Source organism: Corythoichthys intestinalis, chromosome 4 (assembly GCF_030265065.1).
Source record: "Corythoichthys intestinalis isolate RoL2023-P3 chromosome 4, ASM3026506v1, whole genome shotgun sequence".
NCBI lineage: Eukaryota > Metazoa > Chordata > Actinopteri > Syngnathiformes > Syngnathidae > Corythoichthys > Corythoichthys intestinalis.
The window spans coordinates 16,974,833-16,997,882 of record NC_080398.1 but is presented as its reverse complement, the minus strand read 5'-3'; the positions used below and the strand labels follow the sequence as shown (position 1 = coordinate 16,997,882).

The window sequence follows — 23,050 nt, the reverse complement described above, 5'->3', positions numbered from 1 at the left end:
GATCAACTACACCCATTTAAACACGATAAATTTTTACTCTTAAATTCAGAAATACTTTTTAAATCACTAAAAACAATAGACCATGCCTCTTTTAAGTAAAAGACAACAATATTAATACCGCACAGAAACACAGAGTAAATTAAATGTCTTTTTCCAGAAAAAAATAAAACTGCACTTAATAACTTAAGCATTTAGGCAAATAAAAACGTTTCCCCTCATAGCTTCTGCTAATTTGTAATATATTCTGATTGGGTGTAATATTCTGATTGGATGCACCCTGAAGCGCACGCAACATTGTCATGTGACGCAGCAAGGAGAGAGGCAGTGTCTCTACAGTCTACACAGCCTGCCGAGTGCCTCAGGTTGATGAAGTGTTGTTAGCGCCGTGATTTAATAAAAAACAAAATTGTCAGCACATCGTTTGTTTGATATCATTGCCAGAAAGACGCATATAATAGGGCACCAAACAGCTTCCTTTTTAATGTGGTCCTTATAATGATTATCTGCTGCATCATAAAACACTTTCAGACTTTCCACCTCCATGATGGAGCGTTCTTCGTCCATGTTCTCTGGTTAAACCGTGAATAAGCAACTGGGCTGTTGACTCCAGGCACGGCTCCGCCCATTTTGACGGATGTGTCTCCGGCAAAAATAGAAAAAAGCGCCCTAAACCATCCGGCGTGCTGGAGCCCGCCGGAGATGGTCCGCAGTCAATCCGGAGGACTGACGCGGCCAGTATACGTTGCACAGTAGGATATAATGGGAACGGATTTGCTCCGGCGCTATTTTTTGCCGGACCTGGATCAAAGATGAATTTTGCGTAGTTGTTAACAAGGAAGCCGAACTTTTAAAAGCATGTCGGTCGCAATAAATCGCAGCGGAAAAATTACCGCCTTCATTATTATTTACCGTGCGATAAATGGAATTATTGCTTATTGCGACAGGCTTAGTCGGTGGTACAGTTTTTACAATAAACAGTCGTTCCTCAAAATACGATTGCTTCAACACACGATCTTTTCGATATCGGATGTAAAATTTGACCTGACAGCGCCGCATTTTCTTTGTTTTCCCGCAAGTCTGATTCACGGCGAATTTTCTTGTGGGAGAAAATGGGTTCCAGGAAGGTAAGTGCAGAGGCTAAAAAAAGAAAAAAGTGATGCTTATAATTGAAATGAAGATGGAAATGATAGAAAAATATAAGCGCGGGGTGCGCATTCTTGAACTGGCTGGACAATACGGCCGCAGATTATCAATGGTACTCCTCCGATCTATGTTTGCCTGTCTTCATAAGTTGACAATTATTATTACTTATAATATGGTATAAGGTGATGATAATTATTGTGGTAACATCGCCAAAGAAATCGACAGCTTCATCAGGTTTTTAATCATTTATTTCAGAACCTGTGCAACACAACACGCCTACTGTCTGCCGCAGTTGACGCCAACAACAAGAAAACATTAAAGTGGAAGTAAAATCTCTACCGCACCTCTCTTGCTCTGACGCCTTACTCTGTCACATCAGCCACGCGCGCAAAACACATCCACCACATTCGAACCCGATTCGTTACATTAATACAGGAATTATTATTAGTATTATTATTATTCTGTATTGTTATTTTGATTTTTATTCATAATTCATTTGTTTTTCTATGTGTAATTGCCATTTTTAAAATAACCAGCAGTATTTATTAAAGGGAACCTCTGACTTGAAGACTTGTAGGTTCTAATAAGCCAGAATTGTTCTGTTTTACTAGAATATATTATTAGCAACACATAAAATATTTCCATTGATTTAAAAATCTATAGGAGGAGGACAGCCGAGATCATAGACCGTCTACGGCCGTATTGTCGAGCCTGGTCACAGATGTGCACCCCACGGTCATATTTTTTCATCATTTCCACCTCACCTTTTTATTTTTTTTCACCACCTGCACTAACATTGTTTGAGCCCATGTTGATTTCTCTCGCAAGAAAAATCCGCCATGCATCTGTCTTGCGGGAAAACTGAGAAACTGCGGCGCTGTCATAAATTGTCTTATTTCGAGCATGTCGCCGGATGTAGAAACAAATGGCGAGTCAAATTTTATGTCGGATGTCGAAAAGATCGTGGGTCGAAGCCATCGTATGTCTAGGTACCGCTTTATAATGTATTCTAATGGGAAAATCTTGCTCGACATACAACCATTTCAACTTACAAACAAGGTCCTGGAACAAAGTAAGTTCGTATGTAGAGGTACCACTGTACATGTTCGACATAGCTGGTTTTACATACCCAGCAATCAAGGGGGGATTTTTTTTTTTTAATTACATGGCATCAATTCCACTTCAAAGAATTGTAATAAGAATTACATTTATGCTATGGATTGATTTTTCCAGGCATCTATTCTCTGGTAGCGAAACATTACTATTTTGAAATGCTTACTTCAGAATTTTATGGTAGGAATTATTTTTCTATGGATTTATTCAACTTGTGTATTAAAGTAACTAACAGAAAAGGATGTTTGCTAAATGCTATAAAAACTCACATATAACGTCATGTCATTATATAGAAAAATAAATAAATTTAACATCTATTTTTTTAACTATTGCAGACACTTTAAGAAGCTCAGCAGATTTGATGCTTCCAAGTGATGAAGCAATGAGAGAAAGGGAATTTTTACACACAAACAGAATAGTTCCATCTGGCCTGATTATCATACCAAATGTTAACTTTTAATGATGTGATGATCTCACACACTAATTTTTGCAGAATATTTAATGAAGAATTAGCATATCAGAACAACATATTGTTTCCCACTAGCTCAGGGGGAGGTTGATGGGTTGTGACGCATTGGTAAAGGGGACGCAACGTGGTGAAAATTGTCTTGTGAAAAATTTGGTCTGGAGCTGCAATCTGACGAATGCTGTCTATTAGGAAATATTTTATTGGAACAGAGCAGATATATGTATTTCTTTTGAAGATCATCAAGAATGTTGTTTTATTTATTGTTTTGAATGAGAGTTTAGATATAATTTCCAATTTCCTTTTCTTCTCTACTTTCAGGCATATTAGTGCAAACATGCATTATCGCGAGATGATGGAAACAGCATCTTCTCCCATAATGTGAGGTTTAGAATTCTAATCAGCAAACTTCATGTAGCAAAGACTGATCCGCCCCTGACACACAAACCCGCCCCTCCACATGCAAAACACTGTTCTCAGGAGAATCTACTGCACTAAATATGGTGTCAAAGCAAAGAGAACATTTTCAAATAAAAACATGTAAATGTAAGTAGGAATCCTTTAATGTTACAACAAAGGTAGCTGGCAGCAAATATGTTACGTAATGGGTTTTTTTGGACTTTAAGGCACATCGAATTTTAAGACACACTATCAATGAATGAGTTTATTTCCACACATACTGTAATTGATTGTAAGGGATATTAGGGCATCGATATATGGCATTTGTCATTTGTTCTTTATCTTTTATTAATGTAATTATTGTTTCATTTAATAATTACTTTATTATTAGTTCTGTTTTATTTACGGGTTTGGTGAATGTGTTTCTTGGGCACTATACTGGAGCAATGTAACACAGTTATGTTCCATCAAAATAGGTTTGAGGTCATTAAGCACAACCAAAATTCATATGTAAGGCACAGTGGATTATAAGACGCACTGTCAATTTTGAGAAAAAAGAAAGGATTTTAAATGCACTTTATAGTCCGAACGATACGATAATAAAAAATAGATTAAGTTGAATGAGACTGAAGAGTAGCCTAACATATTTTTCACCAGTGATGTTTTCCAAATTTACACCACTTCAGTTTTAGTGTATTTGGGGATGTGGAGCCCTTCAATTTCTTCCTTGGCAGGTAAAACACAGACTCCATAGATATTAAATTTGGAGATTACACCAACGTTGTCTAAAACTTAACACCTCCACCACATTGTGTCAGTGAATTTTTGCCCGATATTTTGCGACAATATAAGTGAACTCCTGATCTATTCGATGGCTGCTTTCTTCAAATTGTATCTCTAGACTTTTAGTTAACCCCTTGGAGAAACCAGCTTGACCTTCTTATTCTTCTTTCTAATGAGCAGTTTGTGGCTTCTAGTGTAGCCTCTGGAACGTTTTTAAATATGGAAGAATTTTACACGAGACCTCTGAAGCTTAAGCCTTATATTAAGACACACTAAAAAGCAAGCTACTGTTATAACTCATGAAACTACATTTTTAAATTCACTGTAACAATTTGATCTGGCTGTGTTCCACTTTTTTAAAGTGACTTGTCACTCTTTAATTTTAGAAGATAAATTTGTCAATTGATTGTTTAGCGCTGCCAAGTATTCAGACCTGATAAGTGACTTATTGTACAGTGGGGAGAACAAGTAGTTGATACACTGCCAATGGGAAAACCCATTGGCAGTGTATCAAATACTTGTTCTCCCCACTGTAAGTACAGGGTGACCCCAAAAAAACGGAACACTTTTAACAATCCAATAAACTCAAGAGTGATGGAAGAAACATTTTTTTCACAGTAATTGAAACTTTAAAACATGCCATTTAAGAAACAATTATGGAATTTTAATTTAAAAATTCATATCCTTTTAATGGCGTCCTCCTGTATGAATGCATTATTCAAATCTGATGTTCACCACTGTTGGAAAAAAAAAAAAAAACTTGACATTTTGCATATTGGCAGACATGAGCAAGTGGCGGCACTGCGAGACACCTTGAGCAGGTAAACAATGTGCCATTTTAGTTACAATGGGGAATTCTTGCCTGGCACAGCCAGACTGTTCTCCCTGTATTTTTCAAACACTGTGAGAATAGTCTGGGACCCAGCTCCTTAATGGCTTCTCCAACCGAACGAAATCATCCGTGCAATCAGATTCGATTATTTGCCTGACGTCATCTTAACAACTAACTAACTCTAATTCTTGCGCGTCGGAAGTCATCTCCACAACAACACAGATGGCGAACGGGAGAGCCAAGAATATGTTCCAAAAAATCAGTTTTAAATTACCAAAAACACATCAACACAAGTCATTGACAACAGTCTGTTCTGTGCTAGCCATGTTGAATTAACTTCTCCATTCTCCGCTCGCGCTAGTTTCTTGTCGCTTTACCAACGTCACGTTCGCCTGTCGCTGATTGGTCTACTCCGCTGTCTGTTTGCTGTGGCTTGCTCCGCCCTGGAAATTTGATCCACTCAACAGTCGCCAGACTCTATAGGTGGAACAGTGGTGAGTCTGGTGTATTAGGCTAGGAGAATTTAGGATGAAATTCATAGTATCCTAGCTCAGATAAAGAATCTCAACAGTAGATTTCAACAATGCATTCATACAGGAGGACGACATTTAACTCATTCACTCCCAGCCATTTTCACCGCTGCAACTCCCTTCGCTCCCGGCCGTTTTACTGGATTTTGACTGATTTTGCAAGGCCCACAGAAAATTCTGTTCTATTGCTACAGTATATAAACATGGAACCCACCAAAAGAAAGACTAGACTCTCTTCTTTCAGCAGGAAAAAGAAATAAGTTCATATCTTTTTCCATTCTTTAGAAATCGGCATTAGAAAATAGCTTAGTTTGAGCAATTTCTGATGAAAAAACAGAGAAATTGAGCTTTTTGTGAAAGCATACATTTGAAACATAACTTTGACTTTAACACAGCTAATTTTTGCTTTAGTTACATTCCAAACATCTAAATAATGTTTTCCTTTTACAAAATAACATAAACAACAAGACTAATAGCGCTTTTGATAGCAAAGTAACAATTCATGTACACATAACTAACTGAGAGATGATGCTGTTGTGGCCGTGACAGCTGGGTTAAACTTTTCCCTCATCACTGCGTGTCTCTGCTCGGCGAGCAACATGGACTCAACGGCATCGTCCGCTCCACTTCGTTCTGCTCGGTCGTCCAGCGCCTGGCATCCCGGGCATCCTCTAGGTTGTTCTGGTTGGTCGTCCGCCACCTGGCATCCTGGACACCATTCGGTCGTCTTCCGCCGGCGCCCCGGCTGTGCGGCCCAGCCGTTCATTGCCATTGAATCGGGTTACGGGTCTTACCAAATGCACTACTGCCCTCCAGTGGCCAGTTTTATTGCTTTAAAATGGATTTTCAGCTTTGTGCTTTGGAGCTAAATTGAATCAGAACCCAGAGATGTCTCTTGACAAAAAGCGTAAAAGACGTAAAAAAAATACTTTGTCTTTGGGACACTGAAACAATTAAAAAAAGAACATATTTATACATTTTTGGGAGCAAATGAGTTAAAGAAGGCCATTTTAAAAAATGTTTTTTTATTCCATCACTCATGGTTTTATTGGATTGTTAAAAAGTTCCCGTTTTTTTTTCGGGTAACCCTGTATAAGTATAGATGCATAGGTAGAAGTTGGCTGGTAGACAAGACAAGGGCAGCAGTTCCAATGAGTATCAAAGCATGAAAGGCTTTTCAACTCAGACATGACAGGATATCAGGATGAAGGTGTAGAGGATGATATGAAGGAGGTGCGTATATATTTCACCTCAATTCACCTGCTGCCATGACCTCTCAGAGAAATATTTCATTTGATTTTCTGAACAGTCTGCTTATGGGTTCAATGCTATCTATTTAGCTGTCATATTACATTGGCTCAATTTCTGTTCTATCATCTTGGGGATTTTTCATCTCATAATGTTCTTCAGGGGAATGGGCAAAAGAGATGCATGAGCGGAAAGCCTCAGAAGTCGAACCGTCAGTTAAGTTATTTACAGGCTCCATGTTAAACCTGCACCTGGAAAAGTAAGGAAGTTTAAGCTTGAAAGGCAGCCATTCATCACATAAACCTTTCAGTTGGGTTGTTGCACGAATCATAAATCATATTTCATTGAAGTACTCACACCCTAATTTACAGTAGCTTTTTGAATTTAGCCTGTCACTATGCAACCCCCCAAGACCTATAATCATGTCCAACTTAGACTTTAATGGGCCGAGCGGAACTGCGTTGAGTTTTCCTGCAGACATGTAAGGCTCACATACGGGATGTCAATGGTTCCTTCCAGAAAGTGTTAATTTAATCTGCCAACACATTTTATAAATCATTAACTTCAGGGAAAGTTAACCAAGGCAACTTATTTCATCACACTGCTGCAGCGGAATGTTAAAAGCAGTAAGTAAATGTGAGATACTAAAAAGTAGGCCTACTGGGACTAAAAGCTTTTACCATAAAGATAACATAAATAACAGTCTCATGTTGATTTAAAGACTTCAGAGAATGGATGTCATTTTTTTTTCTCCTCAGACAACCCAGTCTCACAGTGAGGTGTTTGGGCCCACCCACTGCCACAGAGCGAGATACTTTGTATTAAAAAGTGGTGTCAGCAATATCCGCAATTTAACTTAAACCAGTACCTTTCTATTTTTTTTCATACTCAGTACTAACGCATCACATTTGACTGACCTTTGAAGCATACAATTAGGGCAAAGAAACAATAATAACAATGCATAAATAAATACATAGTTGTCTCATATTTTCTTTTATTCATTCATTTTCCGAGCTGTTTATTTATCATGAATTAAAAAAAAAAAAAAAAGTTAACTTGTTATAGTTTAAAACCAAGAATTGCAAAGAAGTAAGAATAAAATAATGAGAAGACAAGTTAACAAAAGTGCATCCATGTTAATAAATACTAATGAATGTAAATCAATTAAATAAATAGGTCCATCAGACCAAGATGGAACTTTGTGGTGAAGGAATTTTGTTTGATATGATCATTTTGACTTCGAAAGAATTTAGCCCTATGAGGTGAAATAAACACAATAGTTGTCTTAGTGCTACTCACCCTTTGAAAGTTTTGCCCATAAGGAATAGACAGAAGGGCCTAAATATACAGGCAACGACACATGCAGAAAGACACACAAAGTTGCAAACCTTGGCCACCCAGGATGAGAATAAGAGAGATGGAAACTTTAATTGTGTTTATAACCCAAGTCTGGATTATAGGGTAGACTGACAAGAGGGAGAGTGAGAAGTTTCAGTTGCTCAGCTGTAAATAATTAAAATACAACACTCCTCTAAACTCTCTCGCACTTCCTGCCTCCCACCAACACACATTGATCCTAACCCATATATACAGGAGTCTGGCCATTATCCTTATTGTCGAACCCCTTCCTAGTATAAAGCATATTAGCCTCTAACTTTATATAGACAATTAAAAGAGGGGGCACAGTGTGTCTGCTGTATCTTGTTCAAATATACAGTGTATCACAAAAGTGAGTACACCCCCCGCATTTCTGCAGATATATTTTCATAGGACAACACTGACAAAATGACACTTTGGCACAATGAAAAATTGTTTGTGTGCAGCTTATATAGTAGAGTTAATTTATTTTCCCCTCGAAATATCGCCATTAATATCGAAACCCCTGGCAAGAAAATTGAGTACGCCCCTTAGAAACTATGTACATCCCTAAATGTCGAAATGAGTACTGCTTGTCATTTTCCCTCCAAAATGTCATGTGACTCATTACAGGAGTGCTCTCAGCATTTCTGCAGAGATTGAAGTGGTGGGGGGTCAGCCTGTTATTGCTCAGACCATACGCCACACTCTACATCAAATTGGTGTGCAAGGCTGTCACCCCAGGAGGAAGCCTCTTCTGAAGACGGTGTTCGTTGGCTGTCACTGAGTATCATTTGTGATTGCTACACAAAAATAACAATGTAAATTACCCCCAAAAACAGTCAGAGACATAAGACAACCAGAGGATATAATATATAAGAGAGACAGGGCATAAGGTGGTAAAGGATAGATTGTTGAAACTGGAGAATGTCATTGTCAGTGGCGTAAGACAATGCACACAAGAAAAAGGTGTCGATAAAAAAGCTACCTCTGGATCAGGTTGGCTCTTTTTCCCGTCTTTTTCAGCCCTCGACACTCAAGCCATCTCTTAGACTGAACATTTGTATGTTCTTCTAGCCTGGTACACCAGACTCACCGCTGTTCCAGCTATTGAATCTGGCCACCATTCAGCGGATACAATTTCCAGGGCGGCGCAAGCCACAGCAAACAGACAGCGGAGTGGACCATTCAGCGACGGGCGTTAGTAAAGCGACGAGGGCAGGACGAGGGACTTGCACGCGGAAGTAAACATACGAGGAGAGCGGAATTTATTCAACATGGCTAGCGCGAGACAGACTGTTGTCAAATACTCGTGTCGATGTGTTTTTGATCATTTAAAACTGATTTTACCGTGGATTGGAACATATTCTCGGCTCTCCTGTTCGCCATTTGTGTTGTTGTGGAGACGACTTCCGACACGGAAGAGTGACGTTGCTCGTTAAGAACACGTCATGCAAATAAACGAATCTGATTGGACGGTTGATTTTGTCAGTGCTCGAGAGGCCGTTAATGGTCTGGGTCCCAGACTATTCTCACAGTGTTTGAAAAATACAGGGAGAACAGTCTGGCCGTGCCAGGCAAAAGTTCTTCCACATCTTTACAAGTGAATTTGGCACCAGGGACATCATTTTCGGACAGAATTGGTAGGTTTAGCTCAGTAAAAGTCTTGCATGTACACTATTTCCATGCATTTACTATTAGGGACTAATGGGAGGTTGACCCACCTAGCAACAATTGCTAAGATCATGAATTTTAATGAGCAAAAGTGACGTGTTGCTTGCGGTACGCCATTGGCGGTGGTAGACTGTAGCTGCGGACACAAAAGTTAGCTAAGTGCAATAGGGCACCCACGCGATCACATAATATCACAAATCTACGGTTTTAGGGCGCCAATGTCAAAATAAAAGCATGTGAGTTTGTATATACAGTATGAATGACCTACAAAGTGCCTGTCAGAAAACCCTGCGGGCCGTATTGAACCGTCCGGCCATATATTTAACACCACTGGTCTACATGCTTTGATCATTGTCTGACAGTGTGTTTACTTGAATCAATATATTTAAACCAAAATTATTATGGGAGACACTTTGCCCATACTGTACATTCAACAATTGCAACAATCATGCACTTATCAAAGCACATTTTCTTCAAGTAAAAAAGAGAATACAAAAATAAAACAAAAACTTGTGTTGTGTGTTGTGTTGTGCAACTTTTGTGGTCTTGGCTTGGTTATTTGGTGAGGTTCTAATTTTCCATCTAGCTCAGGCAAACCAAGATAAAGTTCACACTTAGCAACACACAAACAACAAACACACCAGCATCCTTGCTGTTTCCTGAATAGACTGCCAATAGCAATGTTTTGTCTCAGCCAAGTCTTTGCACTGCTGGAAGTTAAAGGTTCAGCTCAAGTCAAGCATGCCTTCTACCAAACGCAAACACAACCACAAACACACGCACACATACACACCCACACACCTCAAAACAATAAGTGCCTGATCCAAGACTGATGAAAAACTCTTTCGATGTAATAAAGTGGATCATATAATTTTGCCCCAGGAACAAATGTCATGTGCCGTTTAACTAAAAGGGGACAGACTTTTTTACTTTTTCATCTCGCTTCGCTCATTTACATCATCACTAATGTTTCCATCTGAGCTTCACTTGGTCTGAAATTATGTAAATGTTGCTTTTTTGAGAGAACATTTTCTCTAGTCTCTCACCTCTGTATGGGATTGGGTGGAGATAAGGAGATGGAGACCTTGCAAAACAAGCTAGCTTTTATATAGAATCATAGTTCAGATTCTGCATCTTTCCAAATGCAAGCAAAAACAACAAGGAGTTTATGCTCCTGGGGGATTAGCATAATATTGAGTGTGAATCTATGATTGCTTGAGAAAAAGTGCCCATGATATCAGGCATAGAGTTACTTTAAATAGGCGGACAGTATTTGAAGTCTCCAAAGTTTTATAGAACATCCACAATTTCTAAATGTAGACAATTATATACATTGATTGAGGGGCAAAAGAAAGAAAGAAAGAAACAATTTAAAACCAACTTTGTGTTTGGTTGCTTACCATTTTCACAGCAGTAATGGCTACACAATGTTATGTGGACCGAAAGCTCCAAAGCTGCACATGATCCATCTAAAATGAGAATGACAGAAATAATATCAGCACAAATGAATTAATTGAACACACTTTGCAGGTCTTGCTTAAGAAGTGAAAAAGTGATATTTAGGGAGGTCACTGTAACACAAAGTAGAAAAAAGAAATAGTCAATTTTTAAGTTTTTTTTTTAATTTTTTTTTTTTATTATTTATACAGTACATTATCTTTTGTGATAATTGTCCAAGCATTATTTCAATCTTCATCCCATAAAAGCTAAACGTTCAAGGCTCGGGAAGCTTTTACCTCGGCGGAGTTGGTAATAGAAGCACAGGACAAACTAATCACACAATTTGAAGATGTCTCAAGAAATGCCCAATTTGTCTGACAGTCTGATAGGGGAAATGATCCTGATTTTCAGTGGAAATAGTTAGAAACACAAAAAGACTATTTCCCTTGAGGATGAAATACTGACAAGACACACTCAACTCTCACAGATAAGTACAGACCTCCCCCACAATTACAAGCATCTCCCCACAGCATGGCTCTAGGACCTTTTTATTAACTTTTTCGGTTATGGAGCATGTGAAATGGAGCTAGATTTTCAGTTGCACGTGGGCCAACGGCAAACTATGCTCTTAAGGAGTACCCCACACAGGACTCCCCGAGCGACACTGTTGAAAGCCTTAATCAACTCCAGAAAACACAAGTAGACCTGGTGGTACCAGGAATCGAGCCATGAGTACAGTATCAGGTAAGTCTGGTTAAAATTTTATTGTTATTAATACAGTGGGGCAAATAAGTATTTATTCAAAGACTAATTATGCAAGTTATCCCACTTGAAAACATTAGAGAGGCCTGTAATTGTCAACATGGGTAAACCTCAACCACGAGAAACAGAATAAGGACAAAAAAAAAACTGAAAATCACATTGTTTGATTTTTAAAGAATTTATTTGCAAATCATGGTGGAAAATAAGTATTTGGTCAATACCAAAAGTTCATCTCAATACTTCGTAATGTACCCTTTGTTGGCAATAACAGAGGCCAAACGTTTTCTGTAACTCTTCACAAGCTTTCACACACTGTTGCTGGTATTTTGGCCCATTCCTCCATGCAGCTCTCCTCTAGAGCAGTGATGTTTTGGGGCTGTCGTTGGGCAACACGGACTTTCAACTCCCTCCACAGATTTTCTATGGGGTTGAGATCTGGAGACTGGCTAGGCCACTCTAGGACCTTGAAATGCTTCTTCTGTTACTGATAGTAGCCTTTGTTACTAGTAGGTCCCCCCGAGGGGTTCTGGGATTTTTGCTCACCGTTCTTGTTATCATTTTGACGCCACGGGGTGAGATCTTGCATGGGGCCCCAGATCGAGGGAGATTATCAGTGGTCTTGTATGTCTTCCATTTTCTAATAATTGTTCACGCAGTTGATTTCTTTACTCCAAGCGTTTTACCTATTGCAGGTTCAGTCTTCCCAGCCTGGTGTAGGTCTACAATTTTGTCTCTGGTGTCCTTCGACAGCTCTTTGATCTTGGCCATAGTTGAGTTTGGAGTGTGACTGACTGAATTTGTGAGCAGGTGTCTTTTATACCGACAATGAGTTAAAACAGGTGCCATTAATACAGGTAACGAGTGGAGCCTCATTAGACCTGGTTAGAAGAAGTTAGACAGCCAGAAATCTTGCTTGTTTTTAGGTGACCAAATATTTATTTTCTACTCTAATTTGGAAATAAATTCTTTAACAATCAAACAATGTGATTTTCTGTTTTTTTCCCACATTCTGTCTCTCATGGTTGAGGTTTACCCATGTTGACAATTATAGGCCTCTCTAATCTTTTCAAGTAGGAGAACTTGCACAATTGGTGGTTGACTAAATACTTATTTGCCCCACTGTATGTTTATATTTAGCTGTATAACTGTTAGTGCAGTAGGTATGACACTGTAATGAAACAGAACACAGACAAATAGACCTTTTATTCAAGCCGTGCTTCATGTATGTCAACACTCTATCAGGGGTCCTAAAATACAAATCTTGAAGGTCCTCAATTGTTTTTTTTTCATACATGCATGGGTCCATTTATCAATGTCGGTCAAATACAAGGCAGGTGGAAGGTCGTAAATGTGGTTTTCCTTTGACCAAACAAAAATACAATGCGCTGGTGACATGTAAATAAACAGATTGCAAAGTGCCAGGTGTGACTCGTGTTTCACACTGCTGCGGTCTGTCCACTCTAGCTCGCAGCATGACGGCTCTCTCAGCCAATCAGCGCATCGTTGTCATTGAGATGACAACAGAAGTGGGAACATGGAAGATATTTGACTAAAAATGAAACGGAATTTAGCGCATAGCGATAGATCGACGATTCATATAAATAATATATGTTTAAAAAAAGTTGAAAACTAACCACTTTTACTATGGGTCCGCAGAGAGGTGTGCCGTGGTCCAGTCGTGAACCGCGAAGGACCCTGGCAACACTTAATGATTGATTTAGAATTGCAACCAACAACATTGTACATCAATGTAGAAGTAGAATTAATGGGTGGAGAATACGATTGATTAACAACATTGGAATTTCAAATAAGTTGATTAAAGAATACATAAATGCATGACCTGGATTATGAGAACTACCCATGGCTAGACTCCATGCCACATCTCTTTCTGCGTCCTTCTTATTGCTGTTGAAGCTAAATGTATCTCACAAAGAGGTCGCATAGAGATGCATAATCAAAAACTATATCAGTTACACGGTGCTGGACAAACATACAAAATCACAGATCACACCACATTAATGGATATGGACCTTTTTTTTCTACTGCTGTCCACATGTGATGAAGGACACAACTCATTAACAAAGAGTGAGAGAATCTATGAAATAATTAGATCATGTTTCAGCAATCTTTGAAAGCAAGTCAAGGGTCAAAGTAGGGTCAGTCTGCCTGGGGCATTTTTTTCCCGCTATTCCTACTCAAATAACATGGAAACAAAGAGGCAGACTGGAACAGGGTAAGTATGGGCTGCAGAGACTTACAGATAATGTAGTTGTAGTGAGAGACAGATGGGACAATATTGGCTTTTTAAAAAATTTGGGGTCCAGAAAATAATTGGTCAAAGCCTTGTGACCACTGCTCAAGATTTGACTGTGTGTTACCACTACAAAGATCCTTTGGAACGGTTCATAAGATTGCACCTCTCATAATTCTAAGATATGATTAAGAACATCTCAATTAATAACTTAAGTATATATCACCGGATGTTAAAAATGCACATGTTGGGATGCAAATGTTGTGATTTTTATACAGTCATGGAAATGGGGTCTGGGGGTGCTTAATATTAATTAAAAAAAAAAAACAAACAAAACAAGTACCTAACCCTAGTAAATTGGTTATGTTCTAAAACATCAGAAGCCTAAAACGCTATTATTCAGTCTAGTAAGGCTATGTTCTTATCAAAGGGCGTAATGGCCAATTCGGATTTTTTGTTAATTTCGATATTTTTGTGTAGCTGTTATTGCTCAAACATGTAACTCACAGTGTAAATTGAACGTGTCATTGAGGTCACGGGCATGCATACTGCACCACATGTAACACGTCAGCCCATGTTGTTGTGAAAGTAAATATGGTCCCTTCAGGAGGTCTCAGCAGTCAAACTTTTAGGCAACTACTGAGGATTTTATGCTACAGAAGCATTTTTTAACCTGATAGCTTCACGTTCGGTATCAAGAAGCAAAACGTATGTTTTGAACCTTTATCCATCATTGCTTGTTCGCATGTGTTGTTTGCTTTGTTGACATATTTTACTTGTTGATGATGTATTGACCAGATATGTATGGATGAGTGTTCAATATCCACATTATAAAAAGGCCCAGGTCGGATTTGGAAACTAATTACCTAATTACCATAATACTCAACCAAAAGTAATGTTGAGTCTCCTGTAATGCTGCCTCTTGTTTTGATTAAAGATACACGATAATATTGGTTACCGTTAATTATCGGCCGATAATGGCCATTATGACGTCACACAGATAACCCAGATAAAAAAAAAAAAAAAATCAACCGATAATGCAATCCGACAATTATATACTTGATTTAGCCTCCAAATGTGCGCAACCGAAGAATTCAGCACTGCTGCCTCCTCAAGCCCTCCCCTCTCTGAAGTCCCTGAGGGAGGAGGGGTTGAGGAGGCAGAGTTACACAACAGAAGCAGTTTGAGATAATGGCAGCTGTCACTGGCTTGGCTGGATTTATACTAGTGTAAAAAAAAAACGACGCTTTCGCCATCTGCAAAACATGCACTGCAGAAGTTTCACGAGGCGGAAAGAAAGTGTCCTCATTCAGCCCAAAGCGAGTGGTAAACTCCATCTAATGCTTAACACCGGCACGAAACCGATAGTCGACAAGTAGCCGTCTGTCTTCCGACGGAGCCCGCCCCTCTGGCCAGTCCTTGCAAGCCGCAGCCACCTCGCCCTAGGCGGGGCGGGTTTCTCGAGCGTTCCCCCACGCCATGCGGGACGCGAGACATGTGCCTCCTTCCGGAGCAGAGCCAGACCCCGAATATGCCGTAGCGAGCCGGCCGGGGCGGGCGGATATCCGTTACGAACGTAGCTGCCCCCGCCACTCCGGTTCCACTCATCGAGCCAGAAAGAGGCTTTTTTTTACATAAGGATAAATCCAGCCACGCTGCTGTTATTTTTGGCTTAACAAAACTCAGGCACACGCACAGGGATGCAAGATCCAACTTCGGCCTAATAATACTGCCGTGTGTCAGCTGAGCTGCCGTAAAGCAAGTGTCGTAGTGCCGCAGATGTGAACAAAGCACTGTACAATGGATACATGATATCTCCCTCTTTTGAGTTGATCATTTTCACAGCGTGCAACAAACCATATAACATTAGCAATCACTTTTGAAAATTATTTAACTTATTTGTCTGCTCAGTTACAGTCACAGTAGATAATCAAAACTTATTGGCAATCATTAAAACACTTCTCAAATTAAAAATTGCTTTCATATAATGTTTTGAACGATACCTATTCTTGAATAAAGAACATTTCTGACGAACAAGTTGTTTTTTTAGGATTAAGTATAATGATGTATTGCTTAAAATAAGGCTGTTAAGCTTATTTTCAGCTAGCTATTTTTCTTCCAAGAAATCTGTGTGAAATACACTTGAAGCGCTGGCAGATAATTTCACTTATTTCCAATAGATTCACACTTAAAATTGACTAGTTTTAAGGAGTTGTGTTTTTGCAGTGTAGTATGTAATGTTATATATCTTAGGAATGGCTTACTTTTCAAATGCATTTTTGTGCAACTTAGGTATTTACTCTGCAAGTAATCGTGGCCAAAAGTTTACCATTACACAATGTCAGACAATCTGTCATTATTTAGATGTTGAATTTACAACTTGTTCACATTTGATGTTGAAAAAAGAGCAATAAATTATATTTTTGCACAGTAATATTTTCTCTTATGTATACTTTAAAATTTTACATAAATGTTTCAATAGAATTATCGGCTTAACATTATCGGTTATCGGTTCGAATGAGGAGGAAATTATTGGTTATCCGTATCAGTTGAAAACTGCATTATCGTGCATCACTAGTTTTTATATATCATGTTTATGTTTGTTTAATAAATCAGCAGGGTGCAATGTGTCTCACTGTTATGTCACACAATAGATAATTGTCTGATTTACAATTTATGTAGCTTTCACCTTCCGCACACATCCTGCAGTGGAAACTCACTACAGAGAACGGTTACATTCACCAACTTTACTACATTTCTGCTCATCCAACAGCATGTTTTCCTGGTTTACAACTTAAGTGAGACAAAATGCCAGAGCAGACAGCAAAGGAAGAACAGGTGAATTGAATGTTGGTCGGTCAAGATTAGCATCAAGAATGCACAGTATGTAGCTGCACCATGGCAGAACTGAATTCCCTTCTTTTTTAAAAAACAATCTGGCCTCCTTTTGTTTTGAGCACACACATAAGCCAGTCAATTCAGTGACGGGCTGAAAATGACCGCAGGCACTGACAAAGAAAATCATTTGGGGGAAAAGTCGGTTTTAGTGAGGTGAGTGAGACAGCGGAAAAGAAGGTGGTGTTGAGGGATACATTTCAGAAAATCATTGTTATTAACCTGGCTCACCGTTATAGGATGGCATAGGATATAGTTGATTACTTCGCACTAAAATATATGCCGAGACCGAGCTCCTACAACATTATGAAAGAGTTTCTTGACTCCAGTTCTCACTCTCAGAAAATTTTAAATATGGAGTGCTTTGACCACATTTTCCATGATTTTTAAATAAGTGTGCCAACACAACAAACTTTGCTTACAGACTGCTCAGCAACCACCACTTGTTTAATAACTATTCATGGAAATTTCTCAGTGAAAATAAATCCATTTAAAATATTCTTTCGCAAGAATATGACCTGCAGTTTTGTCAGCTATGCCTTACCTTACTTTTATTCATGCAGAATAGAATGCAAGTTGTTGCTTTTTAATTCCAATGAATAGCTAGAAGTTATTACAGCACAAGAAATTGCCTCAGGTCAAATGGCTGACAAAACGTATATAATTTAATTTTGTACACAGAAAACGTGAGTGCTTTAAGATGTCAGTGCAGTTTGAGCTAAGGTTGGGGAACTCTAGCTTGAACAGTTTCTTATTTAAGCTGTCATACTAGCAACATGACAAATAACACTAAATGTTCCTGAGATCAGACTATACTGCTTTCTAATATGAATTTTGCATGTGTCAAGTGTTGCTGCTCCTTTAAATATGGTACAAAGGATTTGTCACAAGACATTAGCAGTCATCGCTTACTGCAAAGTACTTCCTAATGTTGCACCCAGTAAATTGTTGGTGGCAAAGGGTTGGGTAATGACATATCAAAGTTGGGTAATCCCCCTTTGCCAGGAAGGCAGATGTTTTAAATGTCTTATTTGGACAACTGCAATGAAATTCCAGTTGAAGTCAAATGGACTGTAATGAAAAAGGTGCACACACCCTTGTTCAAATGCCACTTTTTTTCATTTAACAAGACTACACTTCATTCAGACTAACTTCAAAACTTTTCCTACCTTTAATGTGACTTAGATTTATAACCTATGCAACTCGTCATATGGAGATTAGTATACACAACACGATGTGTTTACATTATTATTAGGGTCCCTGGGGGGACTCTGACGAAATGAACGGGCCAGCCTAATAACTGTCAGTTTAATTATTTGACTAAATTCATTAGATATTATCTATATATACAGTATATATATCATATTTCTGTAATGCATGAAAAAAAAAAAAAATACCAGCAAAGTATTTTTAGTAGGGCTGTCAAAATTATCGCGTTAACGCGCGGTAATTAATTTTTTTAATTAATCACGTTAAAATATTTGACTAACGCACATGACCCGCTCAGACAGTATTCTGCCTTTTGGTAAGTTTTACAGTGACCACAACAGCAAGGTTTTTTGTGCTGTCTAACAGCGAACTTTTGTGGTCGCTTTGCGACATGGTTTATTGCTTTCTTGCCAGTTCAATATGGCTGCACGATGTCTCGGGCTGACGCCTACGTTGTAATGTTGTGCTTATATGATCCTTGGACAAGATTTGTCCGTAAGTATGGTTGTTGTAAAGAATGTACATATTATGTTAGTAAGTGAAATGTTATATTTTTTGTATGAGACGCTTTTTGTGAACCTGTATAGCGTGCTAAGCTAACGTTGTTGCTAATGCAATGCTTGTGTACTTTTTTTTGTAGTTTCACTACGGTCTAAAGAGGACAGTGGTTTGAGGCCATTTTATTAATAAATCAGATGAAAAAGGAAGAAGTCTGATTATTAAGGCGTCGTTCACTAGCTGTCTAGCTTTGGAAAAAGTAGACGCTTCGGAGTGAGGACAGCATAGACAGATTTAAATGACAGTAGAGTGAAATGCCCACTACAGTCCTTATGTACCGTATGTTGAATGTATATTTCCATCTTGTGTCTTATCTTTCCATTCCAACAAATTATTTTACAGAATATATATATAATTTACAGAAAAATATGGCATATTTTATAGATGGTTTGAATTGCGATTAATTGTGATTAATTACGATTAATTAATTTTTAAGCTGTAATTAACTCGATTAAAAATTTTAATCGTTTGGCAGCCCTAATTTTTAGTACTACAAAATATATGTCCTGCTTAAATTAAATCTATAATATAACCCTCTAAGTCCTGAGCCATTTGTTTGTGTGTGTTTTTCACTGTTTTCCGGCGTGATTACACCACTCAGAGGGTTAATATAGAAAGTGGAACATTTTGTGGAGTAAGAAACATCAAATATTAACTCTGAGGTTAACTTAAATAAAAAAATTTAAAAAACACTTGAGCTTAAAAAAAGTACAAGCATCTCAGGTAAACTCAGGAAACAATACTTTAAAAAAAAAAAAAAAAAAAATCAGACACTATTATAGAGTTTTAATGATAAAACGGGACAAAGAGCATCCCTTGTAAGCTCAATGCATACTTTTCTATCTAAATAAGCCTGCTGGGCAATTCCGTTTTTTCAAGGGACAGTTGGCAACCCATAATTGTTATACAAATACTAGCCAGCTATTGGGTGAGTACTAAATTAAATTGTTAAGGAGTCCGCTAAAAATAGCCCTTCTCGGAAGTGTCAATGCTTCCGTTGTTAGCTTCTAACTGTAAAGGCAACAAACAGAGCAGTTTGCCAACTTTGGGATGCCTCTCCCAGCTAGCTTCGCTTTCGTTACTTTCAAGTATGATGCCTTGGTCAGCCCACAGACTGCTGGCAAAATGCAACAACCCTAAACATGATCTACCTTTAGCTTGGATCTTTGTAAGTTCGCAAATTTCAACTCCAAACAATTTTTCGGTGGCAGAAGTTGCCAAAACACATTGTGTACTCTCTGCTATAGCTTGAATATGCATGGCTTGTTTAGCGGGCATTAATGGAGGATCTTTGTGGCACATTGGGTGGCAAGAAGTCAAAAACATTACGGCAGGCAGTGAAGATGCGACAGTTAGTGGGTAAAATTACTGATACTTACAGTGGTATGAAAACTTATCTGAACTTTTTGGGATTTCTCACATTCGGCATAAAATCCCCATCAAATGGGCTCTGATCTTTTTCAAAATCACACAGATGAAAATACAGTGTCTGCTTTAACTAAAACCACCCAAATATTTATAGGTTTTTATCATTTATTGAGGATAGCGTGCAAACAACGACAGAAGGGGGGAAAATAAGTAAGTGAACCCTGTGCCTAATGAGACTTAAAGAGCAATTGAAACCATTTTTTTACCAAACATTTTAAGTCAGGTGTGTGCCCAGTCACGGATAAGTGGTTTAAACCGGCCCTGCCCACTATAAATCACACACCTGTTAAAAAAATGTCTTAATGAGAAGCACTGTCTGATGTGCATCATGGCTCGGTCAAAAGAGCTGTCTGAAGACCTGCTATCAAGGATGGTTGATTTCTATAAAGCTGGATGTTCATCAATCAACAGTCAGAGAAGTTGTCTACAAATGGAGAGAGTTTGACACTGTTGCTTCTCTGTCAACGAGTGGCCGTCCACCAAAGATGATTGCAAGAGTTCAGCGCAGTATAATAAGAGAAGTAAAAAAGAACCTTAGCATGTCTGTTAAAGACTTACAGAAATCACTGGCACAGTCCAATGTGTCTGTGCACACATCAACTTTATGTAAAACTATGGCCAAGACTGGTGTTCATGGGAGGACTCCAATGCTGTCTAAAAATATATATTGCTGCTTCTTTAATGTTCGCAAAAAGGCACTTGGATACTCCACAGAAGTTGTGGCAAAATATTTTGTGGACTGATGAAACCAAGGATGAATGGTTTGGGAGTAACACACAATGTCATGTGTGGAGGAAAAATGGAACAGCTCACCAACATCAACACCTCATCTCGAGCGTGAAGCATGGTAGAGGGAGCATCACGATTTGGGGCTGTTTCGCTGCCTCAGGGCCTGGACAACTTGCATTTATTAATGGAAGAATTAATTCAAAAGTGTATCAGGATGTTTTGCAGGAAAACCTGGAGCCGTCTGTCAGACAGTTGAAGCTAAAAAGCGGATGGATTCTAAAACAAGACAATGATCCAAAACACAGAAGTAAATCAACTTCAGAATGGTTTCAGAAGAACAAAATACACGTTCTGGATTGGCCAAGTCAAAGTCCAGAATTGAACCCCATTGAGATGCTGTGGCATGAACTTAAGACAACGATTCATGCCAGACATCCCAGGTATCTGACTGAACTACAGCAGTTTTATTGAGAAGAATGGGCCAAGATTAGTCCTGATCAATGTGCCATACTGATCTGGAGCTACAGGAAGTGTCTGGTTGAAGTCACTGCTGCCAAAGGGGGAGCCACAAAATTTTAAATGTGATGGTTCACTTACTTATTATTCCCCCCTTCTGTCATTGTTTGCATACTATCCTCATTCAAATATGAGAACCTACAGTGGGGAGAACAAGTATTTGATACACTGCCAATGGGTTTTCCCATTGACTGTGTATCAAATACTTGTTCTCCCCACTGTATAAACATTTGGGCGGTTTTCGTTAAAGCAGACATTGTTTTTTGTTTGTTTTTTTATCTGTGTGATTTTGACAAAGATCAAATCACATTTGATAGTGATTTCATGCAGAAATGTGAGAAATTCCAAAAGGTTCAGATCATTTTAATACCATTGTAAATGTCTTAATAACAGTGGTGGATTAGAGAGAAGCTACTGTAGTTAGAATTTAGAGAAGTTAGTCCACAATTTAATCTACAAATTAACAAGTGTAAGTATTATAAAGCACTTTAAGCAACATTTAATGTGAGTATGTGTACATTTACCAGTTTGATAAAGTTAGATTTTTCATTTTTTTTGGACAATGACTTTTTTTTGTTTTGTTTTGTTTTGTTTTTTGTGATGTAACCTTTCATTTTAATTCAAACTGGTTAAGTTACAAACATTTGTATAATAATCTTTTGGAAATAACCATATGTATTACCATGGAGTGAGATAGTCACAGCTGTACCAAATAGCTTAACCAACACTGTGGGCGAAATGTTTTGCTTACTGTGGCAGCAAGAGGGAGCAGCAGTACAGAGCTCCACTTTTCCACACTCCCATTTTTGTCTGCAATGATGTCATTCTTCCAGTCAGTTAAAAAAAAATCAAGTGAATGACTGATTCCTGCTAGTGTTCTGGCTGACAAATATTTCCTTTTTCCATTAACAATGTAAATGTAGAAAACTCAAAATCTGGTTATGTCCTCTGCCTTTATTGGTTCATTTGCCCCACCCAAATAATAATAATTGCAAATTTGATCAAAAATAATTTGGTTCAGAAAATTATGACTTAAATACATTTTTGTCATTTACATTGTCACATGAAAAGGAAATGTTTAACTTTACTTCTCACACCAGCCAATTGATTTGACGACTATGGACTTATGAATGAAAAGCTTCTAGTTTTTTTTTTTTTTTTTTTTTTTTTTTTTTACACACTGTCTCCTTTTTGTTAAGACAAATGCACAATTCTCTCCATATAAACTGAGACACTGAAATCAGGAGAGAACAGCAAGTAAGCTAGGATGTCTCTGGTGCGATTTGAAAACTGTTATTTTCACTGGGATTTGCTGTGTGATGTTTCTCCAACAGGCTGCTGAGTGCTGCAAAGGGAGGATAGTCACGCTAGAGCTGTTTTGTATGAATAACATTTCATGTGCAATAATCTGTGGTTTTCTTGTCACAAAAATTGCACACAAGCACAGAAGGGAAAAAGCTTCCACCATTGCCACAATCACACATCTGTCTGTTCATCTCTCCCATACACGTACTGTATACAGTGTAAATTCTAAGTTAGGTATTGACGAATGAGGGACAGAAATAGACATCAAGGCAAATAAGTCAAGACATTTCACAGAAAGTTATTACAAAAATTATGAATATTTTGTGTATGATGTTTGTCTCATAGCACCTAAATTACTGTCCACTGATCTTGATATGCACTGTATGGTCACAGCAACAACGGAAACATTTCTG

At 38.3% G+C, this 23,050-nt stretch overlaps 1 long non-coding RNA gene across 1 annotated transcript in view; it reads right to left on the bottom strand.

Annotated features, from left to right (window-relative positions):
- Nucleotides 1-23,050, bottom strand: part of LOC130914718 (uncharacterized) — a 103,668-nt gene that overhangs the window by 21,950 nt on the left and 58,668 nt on the right. Inside the window, exon 3 of the long non-coding RNA XR_009062984.1 lies at nt 10,945-11,013. This is a non-coding gene — a long non-coding RNA (uncharacterized LOC130914718). The remainder of the gene's footprint in view (nt 1-10,944; nt 11,014-23,050) is intronic.